Source organism: Ascaphus truei, unplaced genomic scaffold, assembly GCF_040206685.1.
Source record: "Ascaphus truei isolate aAscTru1 unplaced genomic scaffold, aAscTru1.hap1 HAP1_SCAFFOLD_1420, whole genome shotgun sequence".
In the NCBI taxonomy this organism is placed as follows: domain Eukaryota; kingdom Metazoa; phylum Chordata; class Amphibia; order Anura; family Ascaphidae; genus Ascaphus; species Ascaphus truei.
In genome coordinates, this window is record NW_027454303.1 from 15924 (window position 1) to 31373 (window position 15450).

Consider the following 15450-nt stretch of genomic DNA (forward strand, 5'->3'; position numbering starts at 1 on the left):
ATTGGAGACAATGTCAAAATGTTGCATTTTCAATGTATTCCGAACAAAAGTTGATAAAAAGCTTGCAATACAAAAAATCTTACAAAAAAGTTTAAAAAATTGAATTTTATCCAATATTCAAATCAAAAAATTGCAAACCTAAGAAAGTTCTCATACAGAATTAATAGCTGTATTCCACAATGCAATTTGAATCTTTTTTCACTCTTGCAGCAGATTATTTATCACATTTGTGGGAAGGATGAGATTTGTGTTAAAAAATGTTGCATGACTTTTAATCTTGAACGATAATTGGAGACAATGTCGAAATGTTGCATTTTCAATGTATTCCTAACAAAAGTTGCTAAAAAAGCTTGCAATACAAATAATCCTCCACAAAGTTGAAAAAATTGAACTTTTTCCAATATTCAAACCAAAATATTGCAAAACGAAGAAAGTTCTTATACAGTATTTCTAGCTGTATTCCACAATGCAATTTGAATAATTTTTCCCTCTTGCAGCAGATTATTGATCATACAGGTGTGAAGGATGAGATTTGTGTTCAAATATACCGCCGGATTTGTAGCCCACTCTATGCTATACAGTGAAAACATCCACTAAGTTTATTGATCATTTTTGTTTTCATCTATATTTCTATTTCTAAGGATGTAACACTGGTAACGTGTTTTAAACACCACTTTCAAGATGCTGTTTTTTTCTAAACTAACATTTTCATTTAAATAGTAGCTATTACAAAATGTACAGATTAAATGCACACTTTTCTTTCCTTGTAAATAGTTACAAACGGTTAGAATCCATGGAAAATAAACCTACGATTAGACCTGGCGAGACCATTCTGTAAAGCAAAATACCAAGGAACTCAGTGGATGATTTTAGATGTGGTTTATTGGCCAGTTTATGTATTTCATGAATGATGAAAAATATATCATTCTCTTTGTAATGCCTTTCCTGCTCTAAAACCATGCTGAAAAGGAGGAATTCGGTCAAAAGTAGAAGCTAAGAATGCATTGAAATTTGATGTGACTCAAAGCAGGAATTTGACCACAAATGGCACATGAGGCCTTTGATAGCTCAGCTGGTAGAGCGGAGGACTGTAGTGAAAATGCGGTAATCCTTAGGTCGCTGGTTCAATTCCGGCTCGAAGGAGTGATCCCTTTTTTCTTTTCTTCTCAACGTTCTTGTGCTCTATACTAATAGTCCAATGTTTCCGTGTTGCTGAGGATGTATTAATGTACTAACAGAAATATGAACTTTCCATAATTGTTCATTGACAAAATAATTAACTTGTTTCATGAACAAAACAGCAACTTTTGCAAAAACAATAATTGCAAGGTTACGTGACCATTGAGCAGGTTGTACTTTCATATTTTCAATATCATTTTCCAAAACAAATGTTTAAGATTGCAAAACTCGGCCACATGAAAAAAAAGTTGCATGAATTTTACTCCGGAACGATAATTGGAGACAATGTCAAAATGTTGCATTTTCAATGTATTCCGAACAAAAGTTGATAAAAAGCTTGCAATACAAAAAATCTTACAAAAAAGTTTAAAAAATTGAATTTTATCCAATATTCAAATCAAAAAATTGCAAACCTAAGAAAGTTCTCATACAGAATTAATAGCTGTATTCCACAATGCAATTTGAATCCTTTTTCACTCTTGCAGCAGATTATTTATCACATTTGTGGGAAGGATGAGATTTGTGTTAAAACATGTTGCATGACTTTTAATCTTGAACGATAATTGGAGACAATGTCGAAATGTTGCATTTTCAATGTATTCCTAACAAAAGTTGCTAAAAAAGCTTGCAATACAAATAATCCTCCACAAAGTTGAAAAAATTGAACTTTTTCCAATATTCAAACCAAAATATTGCAAAACGAAGAAAGTTCTTATACAGTATTTCTAGCTGTATTCCACAATGCAATTTGAATCATTTTTCCCTCTTGCAGCAGATTATTGATCATACAGGTGTGAAGGATGAGATTTGTGTTCAAATATACCGCCGGATTTGTAGCCCACTCTATGCTATACAGTGAAAACATCCACTAAGTTTATTGATCATTTTTGTTTTCATCTATATTTCTATTTCTAAGGATGTAACACTGGTAACGTGTTTTAAACACCACTTTCAAGATGCTGTTTTTTTCTAAACTAACATTTTCATTTAAATAGTAGCTATTACAAAATGTACAGATTAAATGCACACTTTTCTTTCCTTGTAAATAGTTACAAACGGTTAGAATCCATGGAAAATAAACCTACGATTAGACCTGGCAAGACCATTCTGTAAAGCAAAATACCAAGGAACTCAGTGGATGATTTTAGATGTGGTTTATTGGCCAGTTTATGTATTTCATGAATGATGAAAAATATATCATTCTCTTTGTAATGCCTTTCCTGCTCTAAAACCATGCTGAAAAGGAGGAATTCGGTCAAAAGTAGAAGCTAAGAATGCATTGAAATTTGATGTGACTCAAAGCAGGAATTTGACCACAAATGGCACATGAGGCCTTCGATAGCTCAGCTGGTAGAGCGGAGGACTGTAGTGAAAATGCGGTAATCCTTAGGTCGCTGGTTCAATTCCGGCTCGAAGGAGTGATCCCTTTTTTCTTTTCTTCTCAACGTTCTTGTGCTCTATACTAATAGTCCAATGTTTCCGTGTTGCTGAGGATGTATTAATGTACTAACAGAAATATGAACTTTCCATAATTGTTCATTGACAAAATAATTAACTTGTTTCATGAACAAAACAGCAACTTTTGCAAAAACAATAATTGCAAGGTTACGTGACCATTGAGCAGGTTGTACTTTCATATTTTCAATATCATTTTCCAAAACAAATGTTTAAGATTGCAAAACTCGGCCACATGAAAAAAAAGTTGCATGAATTTTACTCCGGAACGATAATTGGAGACAATGTCAAAATGTTGCATTTTCAATGTATTCCGAACAAAAGTTGATAAAAAGCTTGCAATACAAAAAATCTTACAAAAAAGTTTAAAAAATTGAATTTTATCCAATATTCAAATCAAAAAATTGCAAACCTAAGAAAGTTCTCATACAGAATTAATAGCTGTATTCCACAATGCAATTTGAATCCTTTTTCACTCTTGCAGCAGATTATTTATCACATTTGTGGGAAGGATGAGATTTGTGTTAAAACATGTTGCATGACTTTTAATCTTGAACGATAATTGGAGACAATGTCGAAATGTTGCATTTTCAATGTATTCCTAACAAAAGTTGCTAAAAAAGCTTGCAATACAAATAATCCTCCACAAAGTTGAAAAAATTGAACTTTTTCCAATATTCAAACCAAAATATTGCAAAACGAAGAAAGTTCTTATACAGTATTTCTAGCTGTATTCCACAATGCAATTTGAATCATTTTTCCCTCTTGCAGCAGATTATTGATCATACAGGTGTGAAGGATGAGATTTGTGTTCAAATATACCGCCGGATTTGTAGCCCACTCTATGCTATACAGTGAAAACATCCACTAAGTTTATTGATCATTTTTGTTTTCATCTATATTTCTATTTCTAAGGATGTAACACTGGTAACGTGTTTTAAACACCACTTTCAAGATGCTGTTTTTTTCTAAACTAACATTTTCATTTAAATAGTAGCTATTACAAAATGTACAGATTAAATGCACACTTTTCTTTCCTTGTAAATAGTTACAAACGGTTAGAATCCATGGAAAATAAACCTACGATTAGACCTGGCAAGACCATTCTGTAAAGCAAAATACCAAGGAACTCAGTGGATGATTTTAGATGTGGTTTATTGGCCAGTTTATGTATTTCATGAATGATGAAAAATATATCATTCTCTTTGTAATGCCTTTCCTGCTCTAAAACCATGCTGAAAAGGAGGAATTCGGTCAAAAGTAGAAGCTAAGAATGCATTGAAATTTGATGTGACTCAAAGCAGGAATTTGACCACAAATGGCACATGAGGCCTTCGATAGCTCAGCTGGTAGAGCGGAGGACTGTAGTGAAAATGCGGTAATCCTTAGGTCGCTGGTTCAATTCCGGCTCGAAGGAGTGATCCCTTTTTTCTTTTCTTCTCAACGTTCTTGTGCTCTATACTAATAGTCCAATGTTTTCGTGTTGCTGAGGATGTATTAATGTACTAACAGAAATATGAACTTTACATAATTGTTCATTGACAAAATAATTAACTTGTTTCATGAACAAAACAGCAACTTTTGCAAAAACAATAATTGCAAGGTTACGTGACCATTGAGCAGGTTGTACTTTCATATTTTCAATATCATTTTCCAAAACAAATGTTTAAGATTGCAAAACTCGGCCACATGAAAAAAAAGTTGCATGAATTTTACTCCGGAACGATAATTGGAGACAATGTCAAAATGTTGCATTTTCAATGTATTCCGAACAAAAGTTGATAAAAAGCTTGCAATACAAAAAATCTTACAAAAAAGTTTAAAAAATTGAATTTTATCCAATATTCAAATCAAAAAATTGCAAACCTAAGAAAGTTCTCATACAGAATTAATAGCTGTATTCCACAATGCAATTTGAATCTTTTTTCACTCTTGCAGCAGATTATTTATCACATTTGTGGGAAGGATGAGATTTGTGTTAAAAAATGTTGCATGACTTTTAATCTTGAACGATAATTGGAGACAATGTCGAAATGTTGCATTTTCAATGTATTCCTAACAAAAGTTGCTAAAAAAGCTTGCAATACAAATAATCCTCCACAAAGTTGAAAAAATTGAACTTTTTCCAATATTCAAACCAAAATATTGCAAAACGAAGAAAGTTCTTATACAGTATTTCTAGCTGTATTCCACAATGCAATTTGAATAATTTTTCCCTCTTGCAGCAGATTATTGATCATACAGGTGTGAAGGATGAGATTTGTGTTCAAATATACCGCCGGATTTGTAGCCCACTCTATGCTATACAGTGAAAACATCCACTAAGTTTATTGATCATTTTTGTTTTCATCTATATTTCTATTTCTAAGGATGTAACACTGGTAACGTGTTTTAAACACCACTTTCAAGATGCTGTTTTTTTCTAAACTAACATTTTCATTTAAATAGTAGCTATTACAAAATGTACAGATTAAATGCACACTTTTCTTTCCTTGTAAATAGTTACAAACGGTTAGAATCCATGGAAAATAAACCTACGATTAGACCTGGCGAGACCATTCTGTAAAGCAAAATACCAAGGAACTCAGTGGATGATTTTAGATGTGGTTTATTGGCCAGTTTATGTATTTCATGAATGATGAAAAATATATCATTCTCTTTGTAATGCCTTTCCTGCTCTAAAACCATGCTGAAAAGGAGGAATTCGGTCAAAAGTAGAAGCTAAGAATGCATTGAAATTTGATGTGACTCAAAGCAGGAATTTGACCACAAATGGCACATGAGGCCTTCGATAGCTCAGCTGGTAGAGCGGAGGACTGTAGTGAAAATGCGGTAATCCTTAGGTCGCTGGTTCAATTCCGGCTCGAAGGAGTGATCCCTTTTTTCTTTTCTTCTCAACGTTCTTGTGCTCTATACTAATAGTCCAATGTTTCCGTGTTGCTGAGGATGTATTAATGTACTAACAGAAATATGAACTTTCCATAATTGTTCATTGACAAAATAATTAACTTGTTTCATGAACAAAACAGCAACTTTTGCAAAAACAATAATTGCAAGGTTACGTGACCATTGAGCAGGTTGTACTTTCATATTTTCAATATCATTTTCCAAAACAAATGTTTAAGATTGCAAAACTCGGCCACATGAAAAAAAAGTTGCATGAATTTTACTCCGGAACGATAATTGGAGACAATGTCAAAATGTTGCATTTTCAATGTATTCCGAACAAAAGTTGATAAAAAGCTTGCAATACAAAAAATCTTACAAAAAAGTTTAAAAAATTGAATTTTATCCAATATTCAAATCAAAAAATTGCAAACCTAAGAAAGTTCTCATACAGAATTAATAGCTGTATTCCACAATGCAATTTGAATCCTTTTTCACTCTTGCAGCAGATTATTTATCACATTTGTGGGAAGGATGAGATTTGTGTTAAAACATGTTGCATGACTTTTAATCTTGAACGATAATTGGAGACAATGTCGAAATGTTGCATTTTCAATGTATTCCTAACAAAAGTTGCTAAAAAAGCTTGCAATACAAATAATCCTCCACAAAGTTGAAAAAATTGAACTTTTTCCAATATTCAAACCAAAATATTGCAAAACGAAGAAAGTTCTTATACAGTATTTCTAGCTGTATTCCACAATGCAATTTGAATCATTTTTCCCTCTTGCAGCAGATTATTGATCATACAGGTGTGAAGGATGAGATTTGTGTTCAAATATACCGCCGGATTTGTAGCCCACTCTATGCTATACAGTGAAAACATCCACTAAGTTTATTGATCATTTTTGTTTTCATCTATATTTCTATTTCTAAGGATGTAACACTGGTAACGTGTTTTAAACACCACTTTCAAGATGCTGTTTTTTTCTAAACTAACATTTTCATTTAAATAGTAGCTATTACAAAATGTACAGATTAAATGCACACTTTTCTTTCCTTGTAAATAGTTACAAACGGTTAGAATCCATGGAAAATAAACCTACGATTAGACCTGGCGAGACCATTCTGTAAAGCAAAATACCAAGGAACTCAGTGGATGATTTTAGATGTGGTTTATTGGCCAGTTTATGTATTTCATGAATGATGAAAAATATATCATTCTCTTTGTAATGCCTTTCCTGCTCTAAAACCATGCTGAAAAGGAGGAATTCGGTCAAAAGTAGAAGCTAAGAATGCATTGAAATTTGATGTGACTCAAAGCAGGAATTTGACCACAAATGGCACATGAGGCCTTCGATAGCTCAGCTGGTAGAGCGGAGGACTGTAGTGAAAATGCGGTAATCCTTAGGTCGCTGGTTCAATTCCGGCTCGAAGGAGTGATCCCTTTTTTCTTTTCTTCTCAACGTTCTTGTGCTCTATACTAATAGTCCAATGTTTCCGTGTTGCTGAGGATGTATTAATGTACTAACAGAAATATGAACTTTACATAATTGTTCATTGACAAAATAATTAACTTGTTTCATGAACAAAACAGCAACTTTTGCAAAAACAATAATTGCAAGGTTACGTGACCATTGAGCAGGTTGTACTTTCATATTTTCAATATCATTTTCCAAAACAAATGTTTAAGATTGCAAAACTCGGCCACATGAAAAAAAAGTTGCATGAATTTTACTCCGGAACGATAATTGGAGACAATGTCAAAATGTTGCATTTTCAATGTATTCCGAACAAAAGTTGATAAAAAGCTTGCAATACAAAAAATCTTACAAAAAAGTTTAAAAAATTGAATTTTATCCAATATTCAAATCAAAAAATTGCAAACCTAAGAAAGTTCTCATACAGAATTAATAGCTGTATTCCACAATGCAATTTGAATCCTTTTTCACTCTTGCAGCAGATTATTTATCACATTTGTGGGAAGGATGAGATTTGTGTTAAAACATGTTGCATGACTTTTAATCTTGAACGATAATTGGAGACAATGTCGAAATGTTGCATTTTCAATGTATTCCTAACAAAAGTTGCTAAAAAAGCTTGCAATACAAATAATCCTCCACAAAGTTGAAAAAATTGAACTTTTTCCAATATTCAAACCAAAATATTGCAAAACGAAGAAAGTTCTTATACAGTATTTCTAGCTGTATTCCACAATGCAATTTGAATCATTTTTCCCTCTTGCAGCAGATTATTGATCATACAGGTGTGAAGGATGAGATTTGTGTTCAAATATACCGCCGGATTTGTAGCCCACTCTATGCTATACAGTGAAAACATCCACTAAGTTTATTGATCATTTTTGTTTTCATCTATATTTCTATTTCTAAGGATGTAACACTGGTAACGTGTTTTAAACACCACTTTCAAGATGCTGTTTTTTTCTAAACTAACATTTTCATTTAAATAGTAGCTATTACAAAATGTACAGATTAAATGCACACTTTTCTTTCCTTGTAAATAGTTACAAACGGTTAGAATCCATGGAAAATAAACCTACGATTAGACCTGGCAAGACCATTCTGTAAAGCAAAATACCAAGGAACTCAGTGGATGATTTTAGATGTGGTTTATTGGCCAGTTTATGTATTTCATGAATGATGAAAAATATATCATTCTCTTTGTAATGCCTTTCCTGCTCTAAAACCATGCTGAAAAGGAGGAATTCGGTCAAAAGTAGAAGCTAAGAATGCATTGAAATTTGATGTGACTCAAAGCAGGAATTTGACCACAAATGGCACATGAGGCCTTCGATAGCTCAGCTGGTAGAGCGGAGGACTGTAGTGAAAATGCGGTAATCCTTAGGTCGCTGGTTCAATTCCGGCTCGAAGGAGTGATCCCTTTTTTCTTTTCTTCTCAACGTTCTTGTGCTCTATACTAATAGTCCAATGTTTCCGTGTTGCTGAGGATGTATTAATGTACTAACAGAAATATGAACTTTACATAATTGTTCATTGACAAAATAATTAACTTGTTTCATGAACAAAACAGCAACTTTTGCAAAAACAATAATTGCAAGGTTACGTGACCATTGAGCAGGTTGTACTTTCATATTTTCAATATCATTTTCCAAAACAAATGTTTAAGATTGCAAAACTCGGCCACATGAAAAAAAAGTTGCATGAATTTTACTCCGGAACGATAATTGGAGACAATGTCAAAATGTTGCATTTTCAATGTATTCCGAACAAAAGTTGATAAAAAGCTTGCAATACAAAAAATCTTACAAAAAATTTTAAAAAATTGAATTTTATCCAATATTCAAATCAAAAAATTGCAAACCTAAGAAAGTTCTCATACAGAATTAATAGCTGTATTCCACAATGCAATTTGAATCCTTTTTCACTCTTGCAGCAGATTATTTATCACATTTGTGGGAAGGATGAGATTTGTGTTAAAACATGTTGCATGACTTTTAATCTTGAACGATAATTGGAGACAATGTCGAAATGTTGCATTTTCAATGTATTCCTAACAAAAGTTGCTAAAAAAGCTTGCAATACAAATAATCCTCCACAAAGTTGAAAAAATTGAACTTTTTCCAATATTCAAACCAAAATATTGCAAAACGAAGAAAGTTCTTATACAGTATTTCTAGCTGTATTCCACAATGCAATTTGAATCATTTTTCCCTCTTGCAGCAGATTATTGATCATACAGGTGTGAAGGATGAGATTTGTGTTCAAATATACCGCCGGATTTGTAGCCCACTCTATGCTATACAGTGAAAACATCCACTAAGTTTATTGATCATTTTTGTTTTCATCTATATTTCTATTTCTAAGGATGTAACACTGGTAACGTGTTTTAAACACCACTTTCAAGATGCTGTTTTTTTCTAAACTAACATTTTCATTTAAATAGTAGCTATTACAAAATGTACAGATTAAATGCACACTTTTCTTTCCTTGTAAATAGTTACAAACGGTTAGAATCCATGGAAAATAAACCTACGATTAGACCTGGCAAGACCATTCTGTAAAGCAAAATACCAAGGAACTCAGTGGATGATTTTAGATGTGGTTTATTGGCCAGTTTATGTATTTCATGAATGATGAAAAATATATCATTCTCTTTGTAATGCCTTTCCTGCTCTAAAACCATGCTGAAAAGGAGGAATTCGGTCAAAAGTAGAAGCTAAGAATGCATTGAAATTTGATGTGACTCAAAGCAGGAATTTGACCACAAATGGCACATGAGGCCTTCGATAGCTCAGCTGGTAGAGCGGAGGACTGTAGTGAAAATGCGGTAATCCTTAGGTCGCTGGTTCAATTCCGGCTCGAAGGAGTGATCCCTTTTTTCTTTTCTTCTCAACGTTCTTGTGCTCTATACTAATAGTCCAATGTTTTCGTGTTGCTGAGGATGTATTAATGTACTAACAGAAATATGAACTTTACATAATTGTTCATTGACAAAATAATTAACTTGTTTCATGAACAAAACAGCAACTTTTGCAAAAACAATAATTGCAAGGTTACGTGACCATTGAGCAGGTTGTACTTTCATATTTTCAATATCATTTTCCAAAACAAATGTTTAAGATTGCAAAACTCGGCCACATGAAAAAAAAGTTGCATGAATTTTACTCCGGAACGATAATTGGAGACAATGTCAAAATGTTGCATTTTCAATGTATTCCGAACAAAAGTTGATAAAAAGCTTGCAATACAAAAAATCTTACAAAAAAGTTTAAAAAATTGAATTTTATCCAATATTCAAATCAAAAAATTGCAAACCTAAGAAAGTTCTCATACAGAATTAATAGCTGTATTCCACAATGCAATTTGAATCTTTTTTCACTCTTGCAGCAGATTATTTATCACATTTGTGGGAAGGATGAGATTTGTGTTAAAAAATGTTGCATGACTTTTAATCTTGAACGATAATTGGAGACAATGTCGAAATGTTGCATTTTCAATGTATTCCTAACAAAAGTTGCTAAAAAAGCTTGCAATACAAATAATCCTCCACAAAGTTGAAAAAATTGAACTTTTTCCAATATTCAAACCAAAATATTGCAAAACGAAGAAAGTTCTTATACAGTATTTCTAGCTGTATTCCACAATGCAATTTGAATAATTTTTCCCTCTTGCAGCAGATTATTGATCATACAGGTGTGAAGGATGAGATTTGTGTTCAAATATACCGCCGGATTTGTAGCCCACTCTATGCTATACAGTGAAAACATCCACTAAGTTTATTGATCATTTTTGTTTTCATCTATATTTCTATTTCTAAGGATGTAACACTGGTAACGTGTTTTAAACACCACTTTCAAGATGCTGTTTTTTTCTAAACTAACATTTTCATTTAAATAGTAGCTATTACAAAATGTACAGATTAAATGCACACTTTTCTTTCCTTGTAAATAGTTACAAACGGTTAGAATCCATGGAAAATAAACCTACGATTAGACCTGGCGAGACCATTCTGTAAAGCAAAATACCAAGGAACTCAGTGGATGATTTTAGATGTGGTTTATTAAGGGAGTGATCCCTTTTTTCTTTTCTTCTCAACGTTCTTGTGCTCTATACTAATAGTCCAATGTTTTCGTGTTGCTGAGGATGTATTAATGTACTAACAGAAATATGAACTTTACATAATTGTTCATTGACAAAATAATTAACTTGTTTCATGAACAAAACAGCAACTTTTGCAAAAACAATAATTGCAAGGTTACGTGACCATTGAGCAGGTTGTACTTTCATATTTTCAATATCATTTTCCAAAACAAATGTTTAAGATTGCAAAACTCGGCCACATGAAAAAAAAGTTGCATGAATTTTACTCCGGAACGATAATTGGAGACAATGTCAAAATGTTGCATTTTCAATGTATTCCGAACAAAAGTTGATAAAAAGCTTGCAATACAAAAAATCTTACAAAAAAGTTTAAAAAATTGAATTTTATCCAATATTCAAATCAAAAAATTGCAAACCTAAGAAAGTTCTCATACAGAATTAATAGCTGTATTCCACAATGCAATTTGAATCTTTTTTCACTCTTGCAGCAGATTATTTATCACATTTGTGGGAAGGATGAGATTTGTGTTAAAAAATGTTGCATGACTTTTAATCTTGAACGATAATTGGAGACAATGTCGAAATGTTGCATTTTCAATGTATTCCTAACAAAAGTTGCTAAAAAAGCTTGCAATACAAATAATCCTCCACAAAGTTGAAAAAATTGAACTTTTTCCAATATTCAAACCAAAATATTGCAAAACGAAGAAAGTTCTTATACAGTATTTCTAGCTGTATTCCACAATGCAATTTGAATAATTTTTCCCTCTTGCAGCAGATTATTGATCATACAGGTGTGAAGGATGAGATTTGTGTTCAAATATACCGCCGGATTTGTAGCCCACTCTATGCTATACAGTGAAAACATCCACTAAGTTTATTGATCATTTTTGTTTTCATCTATATTTCTATTTCTAAGGATGTAACACTGGTAACGTGTTTTAAACACCACTTTCAAGATGCTGTTTTTTTCTAAACTAACATTTTCATTTAAATAGTAGCTATTACAAAATGTACAGATTAAATGCACACTTTTCTTTCCTTGTAAATAGTTACAAACGGTTAGAATCCATGGAAAATAAACCTACGATTAGACCTGGCGAGACCATTCTGTAAAGCAAAATACCAAGGAACTCAGTGGATGATTTTAGATGTGGTTTATTGGCCAGTTTATGTATTTCATGAATGATGAAAAATATATCATTCTCTTTGTAATGCCTTTCCTGCTCTAAAACCATGCTGAAAAGGAGGAATTCGGTCAAAAGTAGAAGCTAAGAATGCATTGAAATTTGATGTGACTCAAAGCAGGAATTTGACCACAAATGGCACATGAGGCCTTCGATAGCTCAGCTGGTAGAGCGGAGGACTGTAGTGAAAATGCGGTAATCCTTAGGTCGCTGGTTCAATTCCGGCTCGAAGGAGTGATCCCTTTTTTCTTTTCTTCTCAACGTTCTTGTGCTCTATACTAATAGTCCAATGTTTCCGTGTTGCTGAGGATGTATTAATGTACTAACAGAAATATGAACTTTCCATAATTGTTCATTGACAAAATAATTAACTTGTTTCATGAACAAAACAGCAACTTTTGCAAAAACAATAATTGCAAGGTTACGTGACCATTGAGCAGGTTGTACTTTCATATTTTCAATATCATTTTCCAAAACAAATGTTTAAGATTGCAAAACTCGGCCACATGAAAAAAAAGTTGCATGAATTTTACTCCGGAACGATAATTGGAGACAATGTCAAAATGTTGCATTTTCAATGTATTCCGAACAAAAGTTGATAAAAAGCTTGCAATACAAAAAATCTTACAAAAAAGTTTAAAAAATTGAATTTTATCCAATATTCAAATCAAAAAATTGCAAACCTAAGAAAGTTCTCATACAGAATTAATAGCTGTATTCCACAATGCAATTTGAATCCTTTTTCACTCTTGCAGCAGATTATTTATCACATTTGTGGGAAGGATGAGATTTGTGTTAAAACATGTTGCATGACTTTTAATCTTGAACGATAATTGGAGACAATGTCGAAATGTTGCATTTTCAATGTATTCCTAACAAAAGTTGCTAAAAAAGCTTGCAATACAAATAATCCTCCACAAAGTTGAAAAAATTGAACTTTTTCCAATATTCAAACCAAAATATTGCAAAACGAAGAAAGTTCTTATACAGTATTTCTAGCTGTATTCCACAATGCAATTTGAATCATTTTTCCCTCTTGCAGCAGATTATTGATCATACAGGTGTGAAGGATGAGATTTGTGTTCAAATATACCGCCGGATTTGTAGCCCACTCTATGCTATACAGTGAAAACATCCACTAAGTTTATTGATCATTTTTGTTTTCATCTATATTTCTATTTCTAAGGATGTAACACTGGTAACGTGTTTTAAACACCACTTTCAAGATGCTGTTTTTTTCTAAACTAACATTTTCATTTAAATAGTAGCTATTACAAAATGTACAGATTAAATGCACACTTTTCTTTCCTTGTAAATAGTTACAAACGGTTAGAATCCATGGAAAATAAACCTACGATTAGACCTGGCGAGACCATTCTGTAAAGCAAAATACCAAGGAACTCAGTGGATGATTTTAGATGTGGTTTATTGGCCAGTTTATGTATTTCATGAATGATGAAAAATATATCATTCTCTTTGTAATGCCTTTCCTGCTCTAAAACCATGCTGAAAAGGAGGAATTCGGTCAAAAGTAGAAGCTAAGAATGCATTGAAATTTGATGTGACTCAAAGCAGGAATTTGACCACAAATGGCACATGAGGCCTTCGATAGCTCAGCTGGTAGAGCGGAGGACTGTAGTGAAAATGCGGTAATCCTTAGGTCGCTGGTTCAATTCCGGCTCGAAGGAGTGATCCCTTTTTTCTTTTCTTCTCAACGTTCTTGTGCTCTATACTAATAGTCCAATGTTTTCGTGTTGCTGAGGATGTATTAATGTACTAACAGAAATATGAACTTTACATAATTGTTCATTGACAAAATAATTAACTTGTTTCATGAACAAAACAGCAACTTTTGCAAAAACAATAATTGCAAGGTTACGTGACCATTGAGCAGGTTGTACTTTCATATTTTCAATATCATTTTCCAAAACAAATGTTTAAGATTGCAAAACTCGGCCACATGAAAAAAAAGTTGCATGAATTTTACTCCGGAACGATAATTGGAGACAATGTCAAAATGTTGCATTTTCAATGTATTCCGAACAAAAGTTGATAAAAAGCTTGCAATACAAAAAATCTTACAAAAAAGTTTAAAAAATTGAATTTTATCCAATATTCAAATCAAAAAATTGCAAACCTAAGAAAGTTCTCATACAGAATTAATAGCTGTATTCCACAATGCAATTTGAATCCTTTTTCACTCTTGCAGCAGATTATTTATCACATTTGTGGGAAGGATGAGATTTGTGTTAAAACATGTTGCATGACTTTTAATCTTGAACGATAATTGGAGACAATGTCGAAATGTTGCATTTTCAATGTATTCCTAACAAAAGTTGCTAAAAAAGCTTGCAATACAAATAATCCTCCACAAAGTTGAAAAAATTGAACTTTTTCCAATATTCAAACCAAAATATTGCAAAACGAAGAAAGTTCTTATACAGTATTTCTAGCTGTATTCCACAATGCAATTTGAATCATTTTTCCCTCTTGCAGCAGATTATTGATCATACAGGTGTGAAGGATGAGATTTGTGTTCAAATATACCGCCGGATTTGTAGCCCACTCTATGCTATACAGTGAAAACATCCACTAAGTTTATTGATCATTTTTGTTTTCATCTATATTTCTATTTCTAAGGATGTAACACTGGTAACGTGTTTTAAACACCACTTTCAAGATGCTGTTTTTTTCTAAACTAACATTTTCATTTAAATAGTAGCTATTACAAAATGTACAGATTAAATGCACACTTTTCTTTCCTTGTAAATAGTTACAAACGGTTAGAATCCATGGAAAATAAACCTACGATTAGACCTGGCGAGACCATTCTGTAAAGCAAAATACCAAGGAACTCAGTGGATGATTTTAGATGTGGTTTATTGGCCAGTTTATGTATTTCATGAATGATGAAAAATATATCATTCTCTTTGTAATGCCTTTCCTGCTCTAAAACCATGCTGAAAAGGAGGAATTCGGTCAAAAGTAGAAGCTAAGAATGCATTGAAATTTGATGTGACTCAAAGCAGGAATTTGACCACAAATGGCACATGAGGCCTTCGATAGCTCAGCTGGTAGAGCGGAGGACTGTAGTGAAAATGCGGTAATCCTTAGGTCGCTGGTTCAATTCCGGCTCGAAGGAGTGATCCCTTTTTTCTTTT

General features: G+C 32.7%; 10 non-coding genes across 10 annotated transcripts; all 10 read left to right on the forward strand.

Moving 5' to 3' along the window:
• Positions 1-1057: 1057 nt before the first annotated feature.
• TRNAY-GUA (transfer RNA tyrosine (anticodon GUA)) lies at positions 1058-1143 on the forward strand. Its single transcript is given in 2 exon segments — positions 1058-1094; positions 1108-1143. It is a non-coding gene; the product is annotated as a tRNA-Tyr (tRNA).
• A 1368-nt stretch (positions 1144-2511) lies between these two features.
• On the forward strand, positions 2512-2597 carry TRNAY-GUA (transfer RNA tyrosine (anticodon GUA)). Its single transcript is given in 2 exon segments — positions 2512-2548; positions 2562-2597. It is a non-coding gene; the product is annotated as a tRNA-Tyr (tRNA).
• A 1368-nt stretch (positions 2598-3965) lies between these two features.
• Positions 3966-4051, forward strand: TRNAY-GUA (transfer RNA tyrosine (anticodon GUA)). The gene is given in 2 exon segments: positions 3966-4002; positions 4016-4051. It is a non-coding gene; the product is annotated as a tRNA-Tyr (tRNA).
• Positions 4052-5419: 1368 nt separating this feature from the next.
• On the forward strand, positions 5420-5505 carry TRNAY-GUA (transfer RNA tyrosine (anticodon GUA)). Its single transcript is given in 2 exon segments — positions 5420-5456; positions 5470-5505. It is a non-coding gene; the product is annotated as a tRNA-Tyr (tRNA).
• A 1368-nt stretch (positions 5506-6873) lies between these two features.
• TRNAY-GUA (transfer RNA tyrosine (anticodon GUA)) lies at positions 6874-6959 on the forward strand. The gene is given in 2 exon segments: positions 6874-6910; positions 6924-6959. It is a non-coding gene; the product is annotated as a tRNA-Tyr (tRNA).
• Positions 6960-8327: 1368 nt separating this feature from the next.
• Positions 8328-8413, forward strand: TRNAY-GUA (transfer RNA tyrosine (anticodon GUA)). The gene is given in 2 exon segments: positions 8328-8364; positions 8378-8413. It is a non-coding gene; the product is annotated as a tRNA-Tyr (tRNA).
• Positions 8414-9781: 1368 nt separating this feature from the next.
• TRNAY-GUA (transfer RNA tyrosine (anticodon GUA)) lies at positions 9782-9867 on the forward strand. Its single transcript is given in 2 exon segments — positions 9782-9818; positions 9832-9867. It is a non-coding gene; the product is annotated as a tRNA-Tyr (tRNA).
• Positions 9868-12437: 2570 nt separating this feature from the next.
• Positions 12438-12523, forward strand: TRNAY-GUA (transfer RNA tyrosine (anticodon GUA)). The gene is given in 2 exon segments: positions 12438-12474; positions 12488-12523. It is a non-coding gene; the product is annotated as a tRNA-Tyr (tRNA).
• A 1368-nt stretch (positions 12524-13891) lies between these two features.
• On the forward strand, positions 13892-13977 carry TRNAY-GUA (transfer RNA tyrosine (anticodon GUA)). Its single transcript is given in 2 exon segments — positions 13892-13928; positions 13942-13977. It is a non-coding gene; the product is annotated as a tRNA-Tyr (tRNA).
• Positions 13978-15345: 1368 nt separating this feature from the next.
• TRNAY-GUA (transfer RNA tyrosine (anticodon GUA)) lies at positions 15346-15431 on the forward strand. Its single transcript is given in 2 exon segments — positions 15346-15382; positions 15396-15431. It is a non-coding gene; the product is annotated as a tRNA-Tyr (tRNA).
• Positions 15432-15450: the final 19 nt, after the last annotated feature.